The sequence below is a fragment of the Bos taurus genome, chromosome 10 (genome assembly GCF_002263795.3).
Source record: "Bos taurus isolate L1 Dominette 01449 registration number 42190680 breed Hereford chromosome 10, ARS-UCD2.0, whole genome shotgun sequence".
Classification (NCBI taxonomy): Eukaryota; Metazoa; Chordata; class Mammalia; order Artiodactyla; family Bovidae; genus Bos; species Bos taurus.
The window spans coordinates 100,691,241-100,709,771 of record NC_037337.1 but is presented as its reverse complement, the minus strand read 5'-3'; the positions used below and the strand labels follow the sequence as shown (position 1 = coordinate 100,709,771).

General features: G+C 45.9%; 1 long non-coding RNA gene across 1 annotated transcript in view; it reads left to right on the top strand.

Annotated features, from left to right (window-relative positions):
• Positions 1 to 18,531, top strand: part of LOC101907140 (uncharacterized) — a 104,680-nt gene that overhangs the window by 46,476 nt on the left and 39,673 nt on the right. The window lies entirely within an intron of this gene.

Genomic DNA, 18,531 nt, shown 5'->3' with positions numbered 1-18,531 from the left:
GACAGTTCAAGTAGGGGCCAAGTGGAAGACCAGCTGGAGCCAAGGGCTAATGAGAAAGGATTCCTCGTCTGCTCTGAGATGTCTCAAAACCATCAGCTAGGCTAAGGCGTTCCTTGCTTGGACCTGGTACTAAGGCTAGTGAAGTGGTCCAAAGAGCCATCTATCACCAAGCGAAACAATGGAGGGAGCTCTAGAAACCGCCTTCGTCTCCACAGGATTGTTGCCGTTGTCCAGTCGCCCAGTCGTGCCCCACTCTTTGCGACCCTTGGACTGCAGCACGCCAGGCTTCCCTGTCCCTCACCATCTCCCGGAGTTTGCTCAAGTTCATGTTCATTGCATCAGTGATGCTGTCCAACCATCTCATCCTCTGATGCTCTCTTCTCCTTCTGCCCTCAATCTTTCCCAGAATTGCAGTGATGCTGTCCAACCATCTCATCCTCTGATGCTCTCTTCTCCTTCTGCCCTCAGTCTTTCCCAGAATCGGGGACTTTCCCAGTGAGTTGTCTGTTCGAATCAGGTGACCAAAATACTGGAGCTTCACCTTCAGCATCAGTCCTTCCAATGAAGGGTTAATCTACAGAATTCACATTTGATAAAATCCAACATGCTCTGATGATAAAAATGCTAACATAAAGAACCAAAAATGCACAAACAAACAACCGAGGAACAGAAGGGAACTTCCTCAACCTGATAAAGGACATCTGTAAAAGAAACAAGCTAATGATATGAGTGACTGCTTTTCCCTTTAAGCTCAGAAGCAAGAAAAGGACGTTCATTCTGCCACTTGTATCAGCACTGTGGTACAGACTCTAGTGAGGACAATTAGGGAAGGAAAAGATATAAAAGGCATCCGTATTAGAAAGGAAGAAGATGCATAGGACATGATCTCCTGTACAGAAAATCCTAAGGAATCAACTAAAAAAATGATTAGAGTTAATAAATAAGTTCAGCAGTCTTGCAGAGCACAATATCAGTGCACAAAAATCAATTGTATTTCTGTACACTAGCAATAAACACTCCAAAAATGAAATTAAGAAAACAATTTCACTTATAATAACATCAAAAAGAATAATATACTTAGGAATAAGTATATTCCTAAAAAAGTGCAACTTTCTTACTCTCCAAACAAACAAAATCATTGCTAAAAGAAGACCTAAATAAATGGGAAGACAGCCCATGTTCTTGTTGCAAAGACATAATCTTGTTAAGATGGCAAGAGTCCCCAGTCCCAGGCAAGAATACTGGAGTGGGGTGTGATTTCCTACTCCAAGGGATCTCCCCAACCCCGGGATCAAACCCGCGTCTCTGGCATCTCCTGCCTTAGCAGGCGGATTCTTCACCACCAGCGCCACCTATGGGCTTCCCTGTGGCTCAGCTGGTAAAGAATCCGCCTGCAATGCAGGAGACCTGGGTTCAATCCCTGGGTCAAGAAGGGAATGGCAACCCACTCCAGTGTTCTGGCCTGGAGAATCCCACGGACAGAGGAGCCTGGCGGTCTACAGTCCATGGGGTCACAGGGAGTCGGACACGACGGAAGGACTAAGCACCAACAGCAGGCCACCTCGGAAGCCCAGAGTCCCCAGAGCCACCCAGATTCAGTACACTCCCGACCCCAGCGACGCTTTCTGTAGATTTTGACAAACTGATCTTAAAATTTATATGGAAAAGTAAGGGAAACAAATCAGCCAAAACAGTCGTGAAAAAGAACAGAAGTGGAAGATTCACATTTTTTATTCCAAACTTACAATAAGCTCGAATAATCAGACAGTGGGGTCCTGGCAGGAGGATAGACGTATAAACCAGTGGAATGGAGCTGGGAGGCTAAAATAAACCCTCACAGGCAAGATCAGCTGACTTCAAAGAAAAGTGTGGAGGCAATTCAATGGAGAGGGTAGTCTTTTCAACAAACGGTGCTCAGACAAAGAGATATCCCCATGCAACAAACAGAAAAAAAAAGACGAAATGGACTTCATCAAAAGTTAAACTTTTTGCAGCAAAGGACATCATCAAGAAAATAAAAAGACAATCCACAGAATGGGAGAAAAAATTTGGAACCACATATCTGGAAGGGGACTTGTATTTCAAATAAATAACTCTTACAACCCAATAATAAAAGGAAATCCAATTTCAAAATGGGCAAAAGATCTGAATAAACAATTTCTACAAGTTGTACAAATGGCCAATAAGCAAAGATGCTTACCATCATTAGTCATTAGGGAAATGCAAATCGAAACCACTATGACATACCACTTCACACTCACTGGGCTGGCTAGAATAAAAAAGACAGATAATAACAAGTCTTGGCAAAGATGTGGAGAAACTGGAGTCTTCATACAGTACTGGTGGGAAGATAAAATGTTGCAGCCCCTTGGGAAGACAGTCTGGCAACTCATAAGAGTTACCTTATGATTGACTCAACAATGCCAGTTCTACCTAGGTACCCAAGAGAAATGAAAACACAGGTCTGCATAAAATGTTACACATGAATGTTCATAGCAATATTAATCATATAAAACCCCCCAAATAGAAGTAACCATCAACTGCTATAGAATATGTAGTATGTATATGTAGGATATATATGTAGGATATACAAAATGTAGTATATTCATAAAATGGAACATCACTGGGCAATGGAAAGGAATGAAGGACTGAGGCATGCTGCAACCTAGACGGACCTTGAAATCACCATGCTAAGCGAAAACAGCCAATTATAAAGGACCGCTTCATGACTCCATTTGTAGTTCCAGAACAGGCAAATCTTTAGAGGCAGTGAGATGAAGGAACGAGAACTAAAGAGCACAGTTCTTCTTGGGGTGATAAAAAGCTCTTTTTGTAGTGATGGTTGCATAATCTGTGACTATACTAAGAACCATTGAACTGTTTGATTTAAATTGGTGATCTGTAGCGGCTCAGTGGTAAAGAATCTGTCTGCAATGCGGGAGACCCGGGTTCCATCCCTGGGTCGGAAAGATCCCCTGGAGGAGGGCATGGCAACCCACTCCAGTATTCTTGCCTGGAGAATCCCCATGGATGGAGGAGCCTGGTGGGCTACAGTCCATGGGGTCGCAAAGAGCTGGACACGACTGAGTGACTAACCCTTTCCCTTTCATAGTATGTGAATAAAGCTTCTAGTGTTAATAAGGCTGTTGAAAAAATTCACTGATATCCCAGGCGTTTTTGGAAACGAAAGAAGTATAATAGCAAATAAGTATCACACTAATCAGAAGACACAGTATGATTTCAGAAATGTTGCAAAGTGCCATCTTTGAATTGAAAAAAGTTAGTTTTATACTCATTTTGTAGCTGAGGAAATTGTCTTAGAGCGTTTCAGAACTTGCTCGTGGTTATCTAGTTAGTAAATATAGAAACCGGGACTTGGGTGAGTGAATTCTTCATCTCAGATTTAGTCTAAAGAGACTGCACAGCGTTTATCTTTTTAAACATTTGGTGGAGTGCCATTTTGGATTGGACGGTGGATACAGGGAGTGAGGAGATGCTGTCTCCCTTTGGCACCTGGCCACACTTCTGCCCGCCTTGGCACTGTGTCCAGGGTGGGCACAAAATGTGGTGAAGAGAGGTCGCATCCCAGGGAGGTGCAGGCTCAGATGACTCACGCCTGGCCTCGGGGGCCTGGGAAGCTCTGAGCCCACCCCCAGGCCTGGGGCCGGGCGGGTTTGCCTTCCGGGGGCTGCGGCTTTCCTCCTGGCCGTCTTTTGTATTTGCTTCCCCTCTGACTGCGGGTTCGCTGTGTTCCAGTGGCTCACTGTGAGCAGAGAACGGCGGGTTTTGTTTGAGTTGCAGCAAGCCGGTTGGTTCAGTATCATAGTCAAGAGGCCCCGGGTTTCTAATAGACTTTTCTCTTTTTAATTTAAAGAGGTTCTCAATGTACCCCCAAGGTTAATTAAACCATGCGATGCCTTGTCTGTTAACTTTATGTTTTACAAACTAGAAACCCAGGCACTACAGGCCACGTGCCTTATTCTGGGAGACGTGCAGCCATGCGCTCTCGAGACTCTGCACTATTAACCCTGCAGAGCTAAGCTCTGTAGATTCCAGGGGCTCCCAGTCTTCCAGCTCCTTCTACCCTGTGACTGTGAAGTCAGGACCATCCCCAAGCAGGGTATCTGCCTGAGAATCACCATCGATGACATTCTTGTTTTCATTCTGATTCTCACTTCAATCCTGTGCTTACAATGCTGTTCCTATCTCTCAGATGAGGAAACTGAGGTTCAGAGTGCTCCTGTGGCTTGTCCAAGGTTGCATAAGCAGGGTTTGTATCCTATGGAGGGTAGCCTCCAGGCTGAGACTCTTTTCCTGGATCCCTGCCCAGCTTTGGTTTGTGGCCAGGACGCATTACTGATGTTCCCCTATTCCCATCCTCAGCAACCCCCCCCTACCTCCCCATTTGTCAGCTGGTGAAAATAATTGGTGTTGGAGAAGACTCTTGAGAGTCCCTTGGACTGCAAGGAGATCCAACCAGTCCATTCTAAAAGAGATCAGCCCTGGGATTTCTTTGGAAGGAGTGAGGCTAAAGCTGAAACTCCAGTACTTTGGCCACCTCATGTGAAGATTTGACTCATTGGAAAAGACCCTGATGCTGGGAGGGATTGGGGGCAGGAGGAGAAGGGGACGACAGAGGATGAGATGGCTGGATGGCATCACCGACTCGATGGATGTGAGTTTGGGTGAACTCGGGGAGTTGGTGATGGACAGGGAGGCCTGGCGTGCTGTGATTCATGGGGTCTCAAAGAGTCGGACACGACTGAGCTACTGAACTGAACTGAAAATAATTTGGCTGCAAAGGACACAGGAGAAAGGAGACGAGAATGGCAATGCAGGCCTGTGAGGCGTGTGGGGACCAGAAAGGCAGGTCTTGGCCTTGGTGATGGGGGTGTGGGAGTTGTGGGGCAAGACCAAAATATGCAAGTGCCGCGGGCAGGCTGAAACAATTGCCGACGCTCCCACACCCGCGGTCTCGCTCGCTTTTTCATTAACTGTCTTTTTTTTTTATTGAAAAGTAATAAATGTTCATGGTTAAAAAAAAAATCAAATCTACTTCTACTTCATACCTCCAACCTCCCAGTCACCCTCCAAGGAAGGACAAACTGTCTCTTTTCTCCTTCAGGGATATTCAGATATTCTAGAGACACACATGCATTTCTCCCTTTCATTTTCACAGAGAGGAACATAATCCACACAACGTCTTGTACCTGATTTTGTCCTGAAGACTCTTCCGCACCAGCTCACATAGGTCTGTCTCATCCTCTTCCTTCTCTCTCACGACTCACAGATTCCATGCTACGGACGGTCCTTCATTTATCCAGCGAGGCCCTATTGCTGGGGTCACTTGGGGCTGAGGCTGTTACACACAGTACCAGGGAAAGAATCCTTGCCCATTCATTTTCAAGTATATCTCTACAGTGAATTCCTAGAGGCTGAACTGATGCAGGAACTGCTGAACCCATGAGAAAGAATGTTTCACTCTGTATCAGAGATGCCGAGCTGTCTTGCATCAATCTGAACTCCTGCTTCCAGGGAGGAGTACCTGCTCCCTCTCAGTGTGACCTGATTTTTCAGTCTATATTAGACGGCGCCATAGGCTGAATCCTGACCCCTAAATATATAATCCCTGGATCCTGCACATGTTACATAATGTGAAATAAGCGTCTTCACAGGTGTGACTAAGCTAGAAACTTTGAGAGGGAGAAATTAGCCTGGAAATTACCCAAGTGGGCCCAGTGTCCTTATAAGAGGGAGAGGGACATCTGATTTCAGACAGAACGGAAGAAGATCCTGCCTTGGAAGCAGAAGGAAGCAGCAGGGATATTACACGCTGGCTTTGAAGATGGAGGGAGGGACGAAGAACCCATGAGCGCAGCTGGAGAATTGGGAAATGCACCAACAGTCTTCCCCGGAACCTGTGTCAGGAAGCACTCTGAAACACCGATTTTAGCACAGTAAAACCATTTTGGATTTCTGGCCTCTTAAACGGTAAGAACTGATGCTTTTGAACTGTGGTGTTGGAGAAGACTCCTGAGAGTCCCTTGGACTGCAAAGAGATCCAACCAGTCCATTCTGAAGGAGATCAGTCCTGGGTGTTCTTTGGAAGGAATGATGCTAAAGCTGAAACTTCAGTACTTTGGCCACCTCATGCAAAGAGTTGACTCATTGGAAAAGACTCTGATGCTGGGAGGGATTGGGGGCAGGAGGAGAAGGGGACGACAGAGGATGAGATGGCTGGATGGCATCACCGACTCAATGGACATGAGTTTGAGTGAAGTCTGGGAGTTGGTGATGGACAGGGAGGCCTGGCGTGCTGCAATTCATGGGGTCGCAAAGAGTTGGACACGACTGAGCGACTGAACTGAACTGAACTGAAATGGTAAGAGAATAAATTTCTGTTGCGTGAAGCCGCTTAGTCTGCGGTTATTTGTTACGGCAGCCATAGATCGGTAATACCAGGGGGGAGGCTGAGTGCTCAGGTGGGGGTTTGGCGGAGCGCTGCCGTCTCCACTCACCTCCACGCTGGGCTCAATCGTCCAAAGCGTCTCCCCTTAGCCCGGGCCTGTGCCTCTCACCCAGCAGAGCAAGGTCTTGCTTATCAGCCCCCCTCTTGGGAAAGGGGCTTAAGCAAACAGCTGTCAAGCACCATGTGAAAAGATTTCCTTCAGCCACCCACAGATCTCACTGAGAAGATACGGACAAATAACATTTTCTTCAACTTCATGTCTTTTCAATGCTGTTTGGTCACCCCTGTAGATTACCCAGAGGGGACCTCACGTGTTCATAAATGAGGAAGTTTTTCAGCAGTAGCTTTGTGACTCCTTGCCGCAAAGCATCACTATGGTGGGAGGGGTCCAATTCAACGTCATGTCAGGACCCCATGCCCAACTGATTTCTGGAAGGTGAGCGGTCCCTTTCAGATGGGGCTCTCTTGGCCTCTGGAGTGAAGAAAGCAGTCAGTGTTCATAGCGATTTCTGTCTGGGAAGAGGTGTGAATTGGGAGGAATTATCTGAAATTTGATACATGCTTTCAAAGGTTCAAATCTGGCTGTGGGCTCCTTGAGGAAAGGGAAGGAAGAAAACTGCTGAGCAAATAAGCTCCATCTCATATAAAGCCTTTTGAGGCAAATGAGTTATGGAAGGCGCCTGTAATTTGCACATAGATGCTTGATTAAAGCCCACCTTGACCATTTTTAGATGCTGGGAATATCTCTCTGCCTTCCCCCTCCTCTTAACCAGTCTCCTGCTTCTGGCGTATCAATCTCTGCTCAGCACCAAGCCCGTGAGACTTACAGGGGGGTCTGCTCCCTAAACCACCTGTTAGAGTAATCCAAGGATCCTCGACCTCCCCCTCCAAGGCAAGTGGATCAGGCCATGCAGCAGGCTGACAGTCTAATTATTCCAGCCATCAGAGGCGTCTTCTGTGTCTCTAATCTACCTTGACAAGACGGTGGTTTGTCACTTGAGGCCTCTTTAATTGGCTGCGTGATTGACACAAGTGTAGGGGGCTCTTTATTTTAAGAATTGAAGAGAGCCTTTGCCTTCAAAATTAGCTCAGTTACATGACGCCAAAGACCTAGTTTGCACCCTCCAGAGGCTAGAATCTGAGTCTTGCAGTCGCTCCGCCTCTAGGTAACCAGCAAGAATGACTAGAAGAGACACCCAAGCAGCTTTCCGTTTATTGTTTACCTTTCACGGAAGGTCTCCTCAGCCCTAGGTTGGCCTGCCACCCTCTTTCAATAGCATTATGAAACAGGCTGCTACAATCTTAATGTAGGCGGCCCCTCAAAAATGCACACTGTTTTGGTTGCAAGTGACAGAAATCTAATTTTTAAAAAAAAAAATCAGAGTTCATATACATTAGAAGTCCAACAGCTGAGCTCTGCCTGGGTTTGGGTGCCTAAACAGTATGGACAGGGCTTGGTTACTGTCTTTGAGGCTCTCAGTTCTACCCTCCTGCTGGGAGAATCTTCTCCTCACATAGTAGGAGAGATGACCTGCGGCAGTGCCTTACCGGATGTGAATGGTCCTCTCTCCCAAAGAATCAGCACAGAGCCCACGTTAGCACTGATGGAGGGCTCTGACTGGTCCAGCCTGGGTCACATGCTCTCCTCCTAGATCAATCACTGTACGCAGGAAAATGAAGCTCTGTGATTGGCCAAGCACCAGTCATGTGACCAAGAGGCTGCCCAATGGGCTGTGCCTGGCAGAACCTCCTGAAATAGGAAAAGTTCCCTTCCCCGATGGCAGAGGGGGCCAGCCAGAGTGAGAGAACAAATCCTGCACAGACTGTAGAATTGAAACTTTCAAATCTAGTGCCCTGGTAAGTTCTGTGTCTCCACCATTTCCTCTGACTAGCCTCTCCTTGTCCAACAGGATAGCCTATCATGAAAACCAGCCTGGAGTTGTCAGGAGGGAGGGTTCTGAATAGTCGGGAAACTGGTTGGGTTGCTCCACCCTCAGGAGGCTGTGCTAGTAGATGGGAATGGATTACTCTGCCTCTGGACACGGAGACCTAACTGATCAGAAGCGATTCTTGCCTCCTCCAGAGGATGGCAAAAGCTGGGGGCTCCTTGGATGGGTGTTGATAAACCCAGGAAGGGAGCAGCAGTCACGCTGACAGTTCCTTCCTAGACCTGCACCCCCTGCCAGGCCCGCCTTCCCTGTTCCCTTGTCTCCCTTGGCAGGCTGGCTGGCACTGGCCCAACCTCAGCTAGGACGTCTAAGGCTGGGAAACTTGGATGTTTTCTCTGGGCTGGCCTCTTGTAGGTTTCAAAGACAGCCTTTCCTCATTGGACTTTCTTTGACTGTTTCATGGGTTTTTAAGCACAAGTCCTGACGTGATCATCGCCTGCTGCAGTTCTAAAAACTTTAAAGAACATTTGGTTATCACTTATTTAAAGCTTCTTAGTGTGTCTTATGTGTGAAATTAAAGGACGCTTGCTCCTGGGATGAAAAGCTATGGCCAACCTAGAAAGCATAGTAAAAAGCAGAGACATTACTTTGCCATCAAAGGTCAGTCTAGTCAAAGCTATGGTTTTTCCAGTAGTCATGTATGGATGTGAGAGTTGGACTATAAAGAAAGCGGAGCACTGGAGAATTGATGCTTTTGAACTGTGGCGTTGGCGAAGACTCTTGAGAGTTCCTTGGACTGAAAGGAGATCCAACCAGTCAATTTATATTCATTGGAAGGATTGATGCTGAAGCTGAAACTCCAATACTTTAGCCACCTAATGCAAAGAACTGACTCATTGGAAAAGAGCCTGATGCTGGGAAAGATCTAAGGCAGGAGGAGAAGGGGACGACAGAGGATGAGATGGCTGGATGACATCACCAACTCAATGGACATGAGTTTGGGTAAACTCCGGGAGTTGGTGATGGACAGGGAGGCCTGGTGTGCTGCGATTCATGGGGTCGCAAAGAGTCAGATACAAGTGAGCAACTGAACTGAACTGAACTGTCTGTGACTTAATCATGTGGCTGAAACAGATTATGTCTGAGCTTGTTACTGAGTTTTTTTCTCTCTTCTCCCACTGGGCAAATTTAGCTCGCCTTGCCTAACCACTCAGCATGGTGTGTGTGCAGATCAACCTCTCCCAAGCATCCCTTTCATCTTACCATCTCATGGTCTTTTACCTGCAGAATGAAGGACGACCTCCTCAACCATTCGGCCTCCATGATCCTTCCCATCCTGCCCCACCCGTGCCATCAGGAAATCTTCTGAACTACTCACACAGTTGTGCCTCCATCATCATGGTCCATTTTAGAACATTTTCCATTACCCCCGAAAGAGACCCTACAGGCCTCTTATCCACCCCCCAGCCCGCTGCCATCACAAGTTCCTCCATCTCCTCCATTCCCAGGACACCACTAACCTGCTTTCTGTCCCTATCGATTTGCCTGTTCTGGACATTCACATGGATGGAATCATAAAATATGAGGTCCTTTGTGACTGGCTTCTCCCACTTCGCATGAGCTTTTCGGAATTCATCCACGTTGCGGCACGCACCAGTCCTTCATTCCTTTTCACTGTCTGGTGACGTTCTATTGTAGGGATGCCACATTGACTTTATCATTTAACAGTTAATGGGCATTTGGGCTGTTTCCATTTGGGGGGGGTTTATGAATAATGCGACTATGAACATCATACATGCACAAGTGTTTGTATGGACATGTTTCCATTTCTCTGGGGTCCAAACCTGGGAGTGGAGCTTCCGGGTTGTGCTGTAGCTCTATGCTTAATCCTTAGAGGAGCTGCCATACTGTGTTCTAAAGGAGCTGTGTGGTTTTACATTCCCACCAGCAGCGTATGAGTGTTCTAATTTTCTCCACATTCTTGCCAACACTAGTCATTATCTGTTCTTTTTATTATAACCATCCTGGTGAATCCAGCGCAGTATTTCACTGTGGTTTTGGTTTACATATCCTTGATGACTAGTGAACATCTTGGCTTATCGGTCATCTGCTTATCTCCTCTGGAGAAATGTCTAGTCGGATCCTTCACCCATTCTCCAACTGGGTTATTTGTCTTTTTATGTTGAGTTGCGAGTGTCCCGTTATCACAGGTGGGATTTTCTAATCTCTTCTCCCATTTTGTGGATTCTCACCTTCTTGATTGTTGTCCTTTAAAACATATAAGCTTTTAATTTTGGTGAAGTCCAGTGGATCTATTTTTTTCCTTTTTTTCTTGTGCTTTCGATATCTAAGAAGCCATTGTCTAATCCAAAGTCACAAATACGCATGGCTTTGTTTTTATTTACAAGTTTTTTAGCTTTAGCTCTTACACTTAGGTCTGTTATTCTTTTTGAGTTCCTTTTTAAAAATAAGGTATGGGTCCAACTTCATCTTTTTGCATGTAGATACTGAGTTGTCTTAGCACCTCATTTTTTTTAAAGATTATTCTTTTAAAAGATTATTCTTCTAGAAGATTATTCTTCACTATCTTGGCTCCCTTATCAAGCAACTAGCCGTTTCTGCCATTTTACTCTTTTTAACTCTTCTCTCCTCCGTGTTGTGCTACCAGCCAGGCCTGGACTGATTGAACAAGAGCCTGCTGATTCACATGCTTTTGGACATTTGTCTTCTTTGGAGAGATGTTTATTCAAGTCTTTCACCCAGTTTAAAAATCAGGTTGGTTTTTGTTGTGTTGTTGTTGAATTGTGAGAGTTCTTTATATATTCTGGATATTATCCCCTATCAGATATATGATTTGCAAATATTTTCTCCCATTCTGTGAGTTGCCTTTTCATCCTACTGAAAATGTCTTTGATGCACAGAAGATTTAAATCTTTTTTTTTTTCTTGTAATAAATTCTGTTTTATTCAGATAGCAAAAGGTTGAGGACCGAACATGTTTTGTTTTTTTTTTTAACCTCATTTGCACATCTTTGAAACCAGAGGAGGAGAGGACATCCCTGGGCTAGTCATCTGGGGTGACCTTGGCTGATGGACACCTGGGTGAGGGATCTGGCCCATCCTCACACTGTCCTGCTAAAAACTAACACCCCAGGAGCTCAACCCCAGCTTCCAGGGAAAAAGCCTGGAATCTCCTTCTCTGGAAGCCTCCTTCTCTGGAGGAGATTGCAATTCAACCTATCTGGCTAAGACAGGATTCTGGGGTCCCTCCCTCCGTTCCACCTGGTCTCTGTGGCTATTATGGAAGTTTTTAATTTTGATGTTTAACTACCTTTGTCTTTTGTTGCCTCTTTCTTTGGTGTTATATCCATGAGATCCTTCCCCAAAAGCTGCATTGACTTTTGAACAGCCTTCTGGTTTCCCAAGCCTTCTGATTTCCCAAGTTTGCTCCAGTTTTTATGGGGCTTGACCTACTTGAGACTATCAGCTTCCTATTTCCATGTTTGCCTTATTAATAGAGCACCATCTCCTAAGGTGACTTGGGTATATGTCTTTACTGTTTGAAAATTAAAAATGGAACCGAAGCGTCTGTCATCTACCAGATTGAGATGCTCTTCTGTGCTACGGGGCCGTGTTTTCAGTCCGTTCCCTGAAGCATCTAATTGCACATGGTAAGAAATACGTGCCCAAATGAGCATGGGAGGTGCCATGGTCTACCTCTTGCAGATCTGGAACGCATATTAGTGCGTTAAAGGTTCTGAGAAATCCTGTGATAAAGAAGGCCTCTTAATTTTGTTGAACAAGCCCATTTACTCAGGGGAGGGCCTTTTTGCCTCAGCACACTGTTAACTTGCCCAGGAAGGTTTTCCCTAAACGCCCTTGGAAAGCTCGGTCTTCAAGAAAAGTGAGGCTGAAATGCACACGCGGCTGGAATAAACATTACTCTTGATCTAACAAAGCTCTCCTTTATTTTTTGTGTCCCACATTCCTGATGCTTTGTTCAGTGCAGGAAAGTTTTCCGACCTACTCGAGCAGGTCATTTGACTTTTCTGCTCACTTTGGAATAATCAAGTACTACGGGAAGTCTCAGAGTCCAAGTTCAGGAATTTGAATGCTCTATGATACTCAGCTCGACTTTGATCTTGACTTAGCTCAAGCCTGCCGTGGGAACGTGGGGTCACTGCCTGCTCCTCCCTCTGGCTCTCTGTGTCCCTCCTCACCACTCTTTTCATTTACCTATTTTTTATTTTTTCTTTTGGCCGTGCTGGGCTGAGTCCTCACTGCATCCCTCAGGCTTTCTCTTGCTGTGGACGTGGGCTCTGGGTCTCCTTGTGGCACGGGGGCTTAGTTAGTCTGCGGCATGTGGGATCTTGGTTCCCCGATTCAGGGATTGAAACTGTCCGCTGCATCAGAAGGCGGATTCCTAACTACAGGACCACAGGGAGGTCCATTCTCCTCAGAGACTGTTTACTGCAGTTTGAACTTTTCCTCGAGGGAGGGAGGAGACTCATGAGAGAGGGCAGCCCACACTCTTCTCTGCGACTCTGCTTGTTCTAAGCTCACTCTGCTCATTGCACAACAGGCCCATCAATCTGAGAGACGAGGCATTGCGGCAAGGAATAAGACTTTATTAGAAAGCCAGCAGGCCAAGAAGATGGCAGACTAATGTCTCAAAATAACCATCTTATCGAGTCTAGATACCAGGTTCTTTTCTAGAACAGGGATGGGAGGGAAGTGAGGAAATAAAGTAAAAAGGTCATTAATCTGATAAATATCCCCTAGAATGGCAAGCCTCAGGTAGAGGATGTGTTCATTTCTTCCTTCCTGCCATCCACAGGTGAACAGGGTCCTGAACAAAGGCACTTTAGTTTAACAGTCAGGCAGAGGGCAAGGTTCTCTGAGGCAGGTGGTTATGAATGATTCTAACAAAAACAGTGAAAAGCAAGTCAGAGTTCCAACATGTTTGGTGGCTCAGTGGTAAAGCATCCACCTGCAATGCAGGAAACACAAGTTCAATTCCTGGGTCAGGAAGATCCCCTGGAGAAGGGCATGGCAACCCACTCCAGTAGTCTTTCCTGGAGAATCCCGTGGACAGAGGAGTCTGCCGGGCTAGAGTCCTTGCGGTCAAAAAGGAGTTGGACACAACTTAGCGACTAAACCACCACCACCACCATAATCAGAATTGGCTCTTCCCTGCAAGATGCTCTCTCTGGGCTTGGGGATGGTCAGGGCTGGCTCTTATTAGCAGGCATCATTTTGGAGAAGCCCTGCTGAGCCTTGTCTCCTGCATCCCGTTGGCTTAGGCTGAAGCATCTCTGTTCTGAGGGAACCCTCCTCAGCCCGTAGGTATGCAGTAGGCAGTTCCGTCTTGTACCTTCTCTTCAGAAGACAGTAGAGCTTCAGAGACCAACTGATCCACTCTCCTTTACAGGTGCAGCCTCTGATGGCCTTGACCCTGTGCACTGAGGTTACTGTGACTTTCTGGCTCAGCCACCTCTAGTTGGGGGGAAACGCTTCCTCAACCCTGCTCTCACCATCCCTGTAGGAGCAGCAAATCCCAAGTGTCAGCCTTGCCCTGGGGCCCCAGAGCGGTTAGTCAGCATTCCGTCTGCCCAGTACTCCCTGGGTGGCACGAACGCCTCATCTTCCATCCAAGTCCATGTAAGATTCCTCAATCACATGTCAGGCCCCATTCCTCTGAGGCTTCAGCATTTCAAAGCCCTCAACTTGGAATCAGAAGCTGGTACCTGTATCCTTACCTCTAGAGGCTCAGCGAGGTCACAAAGAAGTCCTCTCTCTTCAGTTGGAATTCTTGGTCTGCCAAGGCATCGAGGAACAGAATATTGTGGTAGGTTACACATCTGCGTGTGGAAAGTATCATTCTCATGGTCCCTTTGGGATCTTGATCGTGTCACATGGGGTCACCAGTTGAAACTCATGCTGGGATAGTGTTGTTCTAACATTCGGTCACAGAGGGTAAACCTCTAGCATTGCCTAACATACGATAGGTGCTCAGAATGTGACCTTTGTTTTGTCTTCTCTCTTCCTCTAAATCAAAGCCTCCCCATTTTTCTGAAGCCAGCTCCAATAATTCTCCTCTGCAAGTCCTCTAAACAATGTAAAGAAATAGGGGAAAACAACAGAATGGGAAAGACTAGAGATCACTTACAGAAAATTAGAGATACCAAGGGAACATTTCATGCAAAGATGGGCTCGATAAAGGACAGAAATGGTATGGACCTAACAGAAGCAGAAGATACTAAGAAGAGGTGGCAAGAGAATACACAGAACTGTACAAAAAAGATCTTAATGACCTAAATAACCACAATGGTGTGATCACTCACCTAGAGCCAGACATCCTGGAATGCGAAGTCAAGGGGGACTTAGGAAGCATCACGACAAAGCTAGTGGAGGTGAGGATGGAATCCCAGTTGAGCAATTTCAAATCCTAAAAGAAGATCCTGTGAAAGTGCTGCACTCAATATGCCAGCAAATTTGGAAAACTCAGCAGTGGCCACAGGACTGGAAAATGTCAGGTTTCATTCCAATCCCAAAGAAAGGCAATGCCAAAGAATGTTCAACTACTGCACAATTGCCCTTACTTCACATACTAGCAAGGTAATGCTCAAAATCCTTCAAGCTAGGCTTCAGTAGCATCTGAACTGGATTTAGAAAAGGCAAAGGAACCAGAGATCAAATTGCCAACATCCATTGGATCATAGAAAAAGCAAAGGAACTTAAGAAAAAATCTACTTCTGCTTCACTGGCTATGCTAAAGGTTTTGACTGTGTGGATCACAACAAAATGTGGAAAATTCTTCAAGAGATGGGAATACCAGACCACCTTATTTGTCTCCTGAGAAACCCGTATGCAGGTCAAGAAGTAGCAGTTGGAACCAGACATGGAACAATGGACTGATTCCAAATTGGGAAACGAGTATGTCAAGGCTGTATATTTTCATCCTGCTTATTTAACATATATGCAAAGTACATCATGTGAAATTCTGGGCTGGATGAAGCACAAGCTGGAATCAAGATTGCTGGGAGAAGTGTCAATAACCTCAGATATGCAGATGACACCACCCTTATGGCAGAAAGTGAAGAGAAACTAAAAGCCTCTTGATGAAAGTGAAAGAGGAGAGTGAAAAAGTTGGCTTAAAACTCAACATTTAAAAAACTAAGATCTGGCCCCATCACTTCATGGGAAATATAGGGGGGAATAGTGACAGGTTTTATTTTCTTGGGCTCCAAAATCACTGCAGACGATGACTGAAGCCATGAATTAAAAGGCGCTTGCTCCTTGGAAGGAAAGATATGACAAACCTAGATATTGTATTAAAAAGCAGAGACGTCACTTTGGTGACCGTGATCCATGACCATAAGGTTCGTATAGTCAAAGCTGTGGTTTTTCCAGTAGTCCTGTACGGATGTGAGAGTTGGACCATAAAGAAGGCTGAGTGCTGAAGAACTGATGCTTTCAAATTGTGGTGCTGGAGAAGACTCTTGAGGGTCCCTTGGACAGCAAGGAGATCAAACCAGTCCATCCTAAAGGAAATCAACCCTGAATATTCATTGGAAGGACTGATGCTGAAGCTCTAATACTTTGGCCACCTGATGCGAAAAACCAACTCACTGGAAAAGACCCTGATGCTGGGAAAGATTGAAGGCAGGAGAGGGGGATGACAGAGGATGGGATGGTTGGATGGCATCACTGACTCAATGGACATGAGTTTGGGTAAACTCTGGGAGTTGGTGATGGACAGGGAGGCCTGGCCTGCTGCAGTTCATGGGGTTGCAGAGAGTCGGAGACAACTTAGCAACTGAACAACACCAACAAGTCTTCCAAACCAGTCACCCAGGAGTGATTATAGTTAATGGTGTCTCAGATGCCTCTCACCAGCAGGCGGCCGTGATACGTGGCTTAGGTGTTGGCTAAGCTCTTGAATAACACAGTTTGTAAAATTCCCTACAAATTTTGGGGCTGGTCTTTTCCCCCCCAACTCTGTTTAGGTAGAATTGGTATTTAACATTGTGGAAACTTAAGCTGTACAACATGTTGAGTTGATACAATCACACATCACAAAAGAGCTACCACAGTAGTGGCACCTAACGCCTCTCTCTCCTCACCCAATTATTATGTCTTTTTTGTGGCAAGAATATTTAAAATCTTAGTTTTTATGTATATAATACAGTATCTTTAGCTATAATCACCGTGGTGCACGTTAGATCCCCAGAACTTACTGAGTTTTTAACTGCCGTTGAAGACTTTGACCCATCCACCCCCCAAGCCCCCGGTAACCACTACTACACTTTCTGTTTCTCTGAGTTCAGCTTTTTTGGCTCCCATATATAAGTGGGGTCGTGCAGTGTTTGTCTTTCTCTGGCTTATTTCACTTATCGTAGCGTGGGGGAGGTCTTCGGGGCTAGGTCAGGTCTTAGCTTCAGCACCCAGGATCCTCGCTGAGTTCTGCGGGATCGTCTGTGCAGTGGGTGGACTTTTGTGCAGTTGCGGTGTTTGGTCTCAGTGGTTGCAGTGTGGAGGCTCTCGAGCTGTGACCCACGGGCTCAGGAGTTGCAGCACGCAAGCTTAGCTGCTCCACCGCATGTGGGATCTTAGTTCCCCGACCAGGGATGGAACTCGTGTCCCCTGCATTGCAAGGTGGATTTACTGCACCACCAGGGAAGTCCCTAAATGTTCTTTTAATAAATGAACAAGCTGATCATATCAAGCAAAGAGCGAAGGTGAAGGGGAAAAAAGGTGTGCGTCCAGGCTCAAAATTACTGTAATAAAGGTATGTGATGTCACTTCCTGGAAAAAGCTCAGGTTCTAGAGTTATACTGACTCTACCATTAACGACCCTATAACCTTGGGGAAATTTTTTTATATTAATTAACGTACCATTTTAACTAATATGACAAAGACTCGCAGTAGCAACAAATTGAATTTGTTTCTCTCACTTAAAAGGCCAGAAGGTGACCTGGGGCTGGTGAGGTGGCTCCTTGGTCATCAGGGATCCAGGCTCCTTCTCTCTCGGTGCTCTGCCATCCTTCAGTGGGCCTTCCAACTTGTGACTCAGAAAAGTGTTCGGCTTCTCTTATGTCTACTTTCAGGCTGACAGAGAAGGGGATAAGTGAAGAGGAAGACCGGCCCCTCCTTTAAGGGCTGGGGGCTCAGAAGTTGCACTCAATACCCCCATTCACACCCCATTGGGTAGAACTTAGTCACATGGCTACATTTGACTGCAAAGGAGTCTGGGAAATTCATTTTGGGCTGGAGAGTAATATTCTAAGCCAAGAAATCCTATCATCCCAGAAGGAAACGTGCACAAATAGCAGTCTCTGCTTTATTCTTTTTTTCCTTAATTTTAAGATTGATTGATTTGTTTGTTTGGCTGCACTCAGGCTTTCTCTCGTTGCAGCAAGTGGGGGCTCCTCTTCGCTGAGATGCACGGGCTTCTCACTGCAGTGGTTTCGCCTGTTGCGGAGCTTAGACTCTAGATATGCTGGCTCAGTAGTTTCAGTTCTCAGGCTCTAGAGTGCTGGCTCAGTAACTGTGGAGCACAGGCTTAGATATCTCATGGCCTATGGGATCTTTCTCGACTACAGATCAAACCCGTGTCCCCTGAATTAGCAGGCAGATTCTTAACCACTAGACCACCAGGGAAGCCCTTTGCGTTATTTATTTATTTATTTTTGCCACCATTCCACTCCCAGTCCTCCACCCTATCCTGTTCTTCATTTATAAAACATGTGCTTCACTGTGTTACAATCAAATTAGATGAGTTATTTGGAAGTATCTTGTAATCCCCAAAGTTCCATCCAAACACAAGTTAACTGATGGTAAATAAGTAAAGAATACCAACAAAGGAATCATAGAACAAGGGAGATTCATTCTAGGTGAAATGATAGAGTTTATGGAGCGGGTAGTTTTTAAGTTGCACATTGAAATATTGACTGGTACTTCTAAGGAGGAAAACAAAGGAGGTTGTGGGGGAAGTAAAGAAAACATCCCAGGTGATTGGCAAAGATAAAGGTGGGGAGGTGAGAATTTGGATGCATGTTTGAGATGCTTCGTGGGGTACAGTTTGGGGAGTGCAAGGGCAAGAGAAGGAACTGGACCAGAGCAGGCAGAACACTTTGGGTGGACTCTGGGAGCTGGTGATGGACGGGGTGGC